This window comes from Arachis stenosperma, chromosome 9 (genome assembly GCF_014773155.1).
Source record: "Arachis stenosperma cultivar V10309 chromosome 9, arast.V10309.gnm1.PFL2, whole genome shotgun sequence".
NCBI lineage: Eukaryota > Viridiplantae > Streptophyta > Magnoliopsida > Fabales > Fabaceae > Arachis > Arachis stenosperma.
Window position 1 is genome coordinate 24,392,701 of NC_080385.1, and position 6,000 is coordinate 24,398,700.

Consider the following 6,000-nt stretch of genomic DNA (forward strand, 5'->3'; position numbering starts at 1 on the left):
AATGCTCTCTTTATTCTTTTTTAACTAATTTTGCAGCCATGATTTCTACTTTTCTAATTTTTTTTACAGAGGATAAGCAAATACAATTGCTACTCAATGCTGGTGGACCTGATAAGGTATCGCGAGTTCAAATGGCCAAGGCTGTTGCACAGTTTAGAGGCCATGACACCTCAAAAATAAAATCAGTGACTGCCTTGCCGGTATGTAATCCACTTCATTTTATCACAATTTTCTGATGTAATTAGTAATTGTTTATTGGTTGCTATAAGACTGAATCAACTAGAAAAAAAATAGAGGGAAAAAAACCTTTTTTGTGTTCCAATTAAATTAATCAAAATAGATGGTTGTTGTTGTTCATGTATGTTGATTGGTATTGATTCTAGTGTGCTTGTTTGAGTATATAGGAAATTTGTAACTGAAAATAAAAATTAGACTCAGTTGCTTAGAGTAACAAAATATGAAGATAAATATATATAAGCTTCATTTTTGTAGCAAAATGTTGATTTGTCTCTGGTTCCACCAATGTAACCAAACATACCCTTTTTAATGGGGTTAAAAAAGCTTAGTAAAAGCTGATGCAAGATATTTGCTTTGTTATAGAGCAATTTACTGGAATGGAGCATTCTGAATTTTCTGTTACTGGAGTTGTATCTCACTTTTAACATTATGAATTTTCTGTTACAATGGCATTACTTAAATGCTATGCAAGATATTAGTCACTGTATGCAAGTTACTAAGATAGTTGACATTTAGTTTAGTTGATTATTCCTTGTAACTTTAGAGCTTATTTGGGTGAGCTTCTAAGAAAATATCTTTTTTCGAGTTATCATTTTTTAAAAGATCTTATGTAAAAGTAAAAGTAATTTTATGTTTGGGTATCTCATGTAAAAAGATCTTTTATTTATCAATTATGTTTGGGTATAACAATATAAAAGTACTTTTTTGTTTATTTATTATATGAAAAACATCTTTTTTTAAGGAAAAAAATCTTTTAAAAAAAGATGTAAATTACAGCTTCTCAAAAAAGATGTTTTTCTGATTTTTCTAGTGCTTTTACTTTTACTACTAGAAATTTGCCAAACACACTAAAAAATAAAAAAAAGATCTTTTTTCAATGGAAAAAGATCTTTTTTTATCAAAATAATGGCGCCCAAACAAGTACTGCGCCAAACACACTAAGATAGTTAATTAGTTAGTTGGTGTAACAGTATGCAAGTTAGTTTATTGTGCATGAAAAAAATGGTGAGTGAAGACCAAAAACGAAGCCCGAGAAACCAAAAGTACCCTGCAATTGAGGGAAATGGCCAAAGCCAAAACCTTAACGATGCCGTTTTCAGTCCGCGATTCAAATCTGCCGCAGTTATTGCCGGCTAGGACGAAGAGGCACTGCTTCTCGCGAGCCTCGTCGTTGAAGACACACCCGATAGAGATTTCAAACACAGGAAGCGCTTTGTCTTGAACTCCAAGACTCCACCCACCAATTCAAGAAGGTATTCTAATCCTGCTTTCTTCAATGCTTTTTTGTTTGAATTGCGTTATTGCAATTATGTGATTATTGGAGTGAACTTTGTGTTTAGGAAACGCAGGGCACAGAGTTCCCTAGAATCGATATGAGTGGCTGATTTTGATCTTGACGAAGAAGACACTCCAAGAAAAGGTTATTTTATTTGCATTGTTTTCAATTTGGGGTTTAGGGTTCTTGGTCTTTCATAATAGATTCTTATGTTATCATTACTATGCAGATAGTGAGAAAAAGACTAAAGAAAAGAAGGCCACTGTAAACGAAGAGAGTAAAAAAGGAGGGAAGGAATCCAGTGTTGATGCACTTCCCTGCATTGATAAGCTCAGAGACGAGCTTTCTTGTGCGGTGAGTGGTTTTGATGTCGATATCATTGTTTTCAAGGTTCATACATTCCTAGTTTCGAAATCATTTCATGTTTGTTTGGAGATATGCTTTGATCCAAGTACCACCCCTTGTGGTCACAGGTACACTTCAAATAAAACTTTTTTGAATTTCTTACTTAGTATGATTTGTCCTGGCCGTTTTTTAAATTTCTATTAATTAATGAGTATATACCCATTTTGGTCCTCAAAGAATTTCAGACTGGACACTTTAGTCCCCAACTAAAATTAATTACTCGATTGGTTCCTAACAATTAATTCTGTTAGTCACTTAGGTCCTTTACTCCGTTAATTCTAACGGAGGACAAAATAGTCTCTGACAACTTTAACATGGGACAAAATGGTCCTTGATCTCCTCTGTTTGGAAACGATATTGTTTTCTTCCAATTTCCATCATATCTCGTATAACACTAACAGTCTAACACTGTAATTTCAAACTACACAATGCACATTCTATAAATTTAATGTTCTATGGGAAAAAAATCTCAACTTGTTCTCAACTAATTTATACTCAGGAAACTAACGCCTATGTCTCTCAACTAATTGTCGTCTTCGATGGATCACATGAATCTAGACAGCAAGTCTGATTTGTTAAGACTCGTCGTTGTTGTTGCCATTTGCCTCCTCCTCTACCCTAACATCTCCATGACCACATTGTCCACCACTCCGATCGCTTCCTTCAACTTCTTCTCTGAACCAATGTTCAGTAATCGTTTCAGTTTCCATATAAGCGGCAACGACGACATTGCTCGTTGTAATAGCTTGGATGCGAGGTCGAAGCTATCTGCCAACTTGGACTCCGAAAACGAAGGAATGAAGCACTCAGTGTCTATTTCAAGTGAGAATTTGCATATGATGTCGAAGGAGAATCTTCTCATGATGTCCTGATGTCCAACAATCTATATTGCTTGTCGGAGAGTGGAGAAAGGCGTGCCCTTGGAATAGTTGTAGAACTTGGTCTTGAGGATGCCGTGGACGTTGTCAAGGTTGGAGGTGATGTTATCAAAGACGTGGAAGTGAATGCTTTTGGTGGGTGAAGTACAGAGGAGGTGGATGTACCAGTCACAATGATTTAGGAAGTGTGTGATCCATGACATGTTGAGGTAGGTGCGACATGTGTGACAATTACACCATGGCTTAATCTTAGAGCTAAAGAGGAGGAAGGAAAAGATGGAAAAGAAGACTGTGAAGGTGAAGAAGGAGAGTATGAATGTTAGGGTTATGCGAGATATGATAAAAATCGGGGAAGAACAGTGTCGTTTTCGAATAAAGGGGTCAGGGATCATTTTGTCCCTTGTTAGAGTTGTCAGGGATCATTTTGTCCCATGTTAGAGTTTTCAGGGACCATTTTGTCTTCCGTTAGAATTAACGAAGATAAGGACCTAAGTGACTGACGGAATTAATTTTTAGGGACCAATCGAGTAATTAATTTTAGTTAGAGACTAAAATGTCTAGTTTAAAATTTTTTGAGGACCAAAATGGGTATATACTCTTAATTAATTGATTTTTATATCCTAGATTTCTAATTCAAAATCTTGAATATATATTTACAGCTTTTGTAAATGGTGCCTTCGATCTGCTGCAGACAAATGTGGCAAAAAATGCCCAAAATGCAAGCAAGTAATGGGGTATATATAGTTTCTTTTCCTTCCTTAGACTCATTCTCTTAAGTGGGTTAGCTTCTTTGGAGGGAAATAATGGTTCAAAAACTTGTCCACCAGTTTATTCCATATTTTCAAGCTTGATTTGGGCTGATTATCCAACCACCTCTTTGCTTGGCCTTTTACAACAAATGAAAAGAGTAGCAGTCTGTAGACATCCTAGTCTACTTCACTAGTTTTTACTGTGTCAGCTATCTGCAAGAATTCAGCAAGAAATTCTGTGGATTCTTCTTGTGGAAGTCCCTGAAACTAGCAGATTTGCTACACTAGAGTGATTAGCTATGGGTTGAGCTCAAAATGAGCTACTCCAATAGGAGGTATACTGATGTTGCTTACATAGAAGTCAGGAGTGGGTGCTGTATAAGACCCTAAAGTTCTTTTGGGTTGTGCATTCCCAATTAGATCCATAGTGATTTCAGTATTCCTGCACAAACAAGAGACAATAAAAATTGAGAGTTTTTATGTCAAAGTCTAGAGAACTCCAATGAGATATCCCAAAGAAACAAGAAAAGAATTTTTTTTGAATTAATTTCGAAAATAAATTAAGAAATTAGAAAAGAAATGATTAGAAATTTTGAAAATTAAAAAGAGAAAGTCAATTAAAGATTTTAAAATTCAAATTTGATAGAAAGAAAGACCAATGAACCACCAAACTTAAAATTAAAACAAGATCAAGCAAACAATAATTAAAAATATTTGAAAATAAGATAGAAGATTTGATTTTGAAAATTTTTGAAATTTGAAAAGAAAGAGTCAACTAAAGATTTGCAAAACTGAATTTCGAAAAGAAAAAGTCAACAAGATAAGATAAGATTTTAAAATTAAGACAAAAGATCTGAAATTTTTTTTAAAAAAGTTTTGAAATTAAAAAGAGAAGAGAGAGAAGGAATTAGAAATTTTCGAAAAAAGGATGAGAGAGAGAGAGTAGGTAGAAGGTTTTGAAAAAGAGGAAAGAGAAAGAAGAATAAAAGAAAGAATAAGATAACTGATGAGCGGATAATTTATACGCTTTTTGGCATTGTTTTTAAGTAGTTTTTAGTAAGTTCAAGCTACTTTTAGGGATGTTTTCATTAGTTTTTATGATAAATTCACATTTCTGGACTTTACTATGAGTTTGTATGTTTTTCTATGATTTCAGGTAAATTCTGACTGAAATTGAGGGATCTGAGCAAAACTCTGAAAAAGGCTGACAAAAGGACTGCTGATGCTGTTGGATTCTGACCTCCCTGCACTCGAAATGGATTTTCTGGAGCTACAGAACTCCAATTGGCGCGCTCTCAACGGCGTTGGAAAGTAGACATCCAGGGCTTTCCAGCAATATATAATAGTCCATACTTTATTCGGAAATTGACGATGTAACTTGGCGTTGAACGCCAAGTACATGCTGCTGTCTGGAGTTAAACGCCAGAAAAACGTCATGATCCGGAGTTGAACGCCCAAAACACGTCATAACTCGGAGTTCAACTCCAAGAGAAGCCTCAGCTCGTGGATTGATCAAGCTCAGCCCAAACATACACCAAGTGGGCCCCGGAAGTGGATTTATGCATCAATTACTTACTCATGTAAACCCTAGGAGCTAGTTTATTATAAATAGAACATTTAACTAATGTATTTGACATCTTGGGACGCATAGTTCTCAGACCATGGGGGCTGGCCATTCGGCCATGCCTGAACCTTTTACTTATGTATTTTCAATGGTGGAGTTTCTGCACACCATAGATTAAGGGTGTGGAGCTCTGTTGTACCTAACGTATTAATGCAATTCTATTTTCTTTTATTCAATTCTCTTTTATTCTTATTCCAAGATATTCATTCGCACCCAAGAACATGATGAATGTGATGATTAGATAACCCTCATCATCATTCTCACTTATGAACGCACGTGATTGACAACCACTTCCGTTCTACATGCAACAGAGCTTGAATGCGTATCTCTTAGATTCCCCAACAGAATCTTCGTGGTATAAGCTAGATAGATGGCGGCATTTATGAGGATCCGGAAAGTCTCACCTTGTCTGTGGTATTCCGAGTAGGATTCCGGTAATGAATGACTGTGACGTGCTTCAAACTCGCATGTGCTGGGCGTTAGTGACAAACGCAAAAGAATCAAGGGATTCTATTCCAGTAGGAGCGGGAACCAACCAGTGATTTGCCGTGCTGTGACAGAGTGCGTGAGCGTAGTTTTCACTGCGAGGATGGGATGTAGCCATCAACCATGGGTGATGCCTCCAGACGATTAGCCATGCGAGTGACAGCCGCAGAGGACCATTTTTCCGAGAAGATTGAAAGTAGCCACCGCTGATGGTGAACCCCTATACACAGCTTGCCATGGAAAAGAGTAAGAAGGATTGAGTTGAAGCAGTAGGAAAGTAGGCGTCCTTGAGCCATACAGTATCTCCATATGCTTATCTGAAATTCCCACCAATGAATCTGCATA